Below are 1,569 nucleotides of genomic sequence, written 5' to 3' on the forward strand. Positions count from 1 at the left end.
TCTGAATTCATGCTTTCGTGAAAATACACTACGTAAAATGATATAATTAAATATAAACTTGTTTTTTTATGTGTGTTTTCCATGACTCTGATACACCTTATACTTACTTGTAGAGGGTAGTGGTCTTCTAGGTCTAGAGAATTCTGTAAGGGACCCATCTGCCTAAAGTAGATGATTGCTCTCCTCCCTTGTCTTACTGAAGCTCCCTGAGCCATCAGTCTATGGCTTCTGTTACAGTAACCAATAGACAGCAGCTGAATGATCACTAGAGGGAGCTTCACTAAGCCAACATAGATGAGAAACTGTATGCAAGCTGCATAAGACCTTCAGTGAAGGCAAATCCCATTACAGTTGCACAGGCTGCTACCAAAGTAGTTCTTCAGCTTGTGGGTATAATTATCTATACAAAATAATCTACGCTAATTGACAAATACAATATGGAAAGTGATGCCCAGATGATCGTTACTAGCAGTGGAGGCCTCTGGCCCTGGGATGTAATGCCAACCAAAGACTGCAGGGTAGAGCCAGCCAGCACATATAAACTTACATGTCAAGTTATTTATAGCATGTGCAGCCGTTGCATGCAGCATGGGACACAAACATGTGGTGCTCAGCCGATCGTCAATAACCTCGCCCCCAGACTCTTGTGAAACCAGCCAATGGGAGTCTGGGGATGGGCTTACTGATGATAGTCTGAGCACTGTGTGCTTGTGTCCTGTATGGTGGTTGCTGATCCCTGTGTAGCGAAGTCAGCACATGTTACACACAACTTGACATGTATGCTTATCGGTGCTGGCCAGCTCCCCCCTGGAGTCTTTGGTCAGTGCTATCACCCAGGAGAAGTAGCCACTGCTGATTACTAATAAGGCCAACTAGGAAATGGAAGGTGCAACAAGTTTCATCACTTCCACACCCCTGCACAGTAATTCCAAAAGAAAAGCCCGCCCTGCCACCCACATCAATAGATGATCCAGGTGGCGCTAGTGTCACTGACTAGCTGAAGCCACCTTCCCCTTCTTCAGGTCCTGGCGGCTCCATGGTCCTCCTCCACCTGCGGCCTGCCCCTCCTCGTACTCACATGCTGTGTCTGTCAGATGGCATTTGTCCTTTCCTTAGGTCCCAGCAGCTTCTTTTTCCGGCACGTCATTTGTGATGTCATGCCATCACCGCTGCTGGAGTGAAGAAGAGACAGGAAGAGGAGCAGGCTCTGTGCATGCTGAAGACAAGATGAGAGCGGGCTTTAAGGACACAGAGGCAGAGAAGCTGCTGGATGGACACAGGGCATTGAGCTGCTGGAGAGACACAGAGAATGAGCTATTGGAGTAGCAGAGGCAAAAAATTGTGTATAAGTGCCACTACTACTGGGCATGTGTAAGGTGTACTACTGTGTGGCATAATGTGAATAAGGGGTGCCACTGTATAGCATAATGTGAATGAAGGACACTACTGAGTAACATAACATGAATTAGGGGCATTATTATGTGGTGTAATATAAATCAGGGGCCCTACATGCAGTGTTATGTGAATACGATTGTGCTACTGTGGGGTTTAATTTAAATTGGAGGTACT

The 1,569-nt window shown here is 46.3% G+C and overlaps 1 protein-coding gene across 5 annotated transcripts in view; it reads left to right on the forward strand.

Moving 5' to 3' along the window:
- LOC134935034 (nucleoplasmin-like) overlaps positions 1-67 on the forward strand; it is a 13,512-nt gene extending 13,445 nt beyond the window's left edge. For all 5 annotated transcript variants that reach the window (XM_063930345.1, XM_063930347.1, XM_063930346.1 and 2 more), the window contains one exon: positions 1-67. This exon is cut by the window's left edge and continues 185 nt beyond it. The gene's annotated coding sequence lies outside the window, so the exon portion shown is untranslated.
- Positions 68-1,569: the final 1,502 nt, after the last annotated feature.

This window comes from Pseudophryne corroboree, chromosome 6, assembly GCF_028390025.1.
Source record: "Pseudophryne corroboree isolate aPseCor3 chromosome 6, aPseCor3.hap2, whole genome shotgun sequence".
NCBI lineage: Eukaryota > Metazoa > Chordata > Amphibia > Anura > Myobatrachidae > Pseudophryne > Pseudophryne corroboree.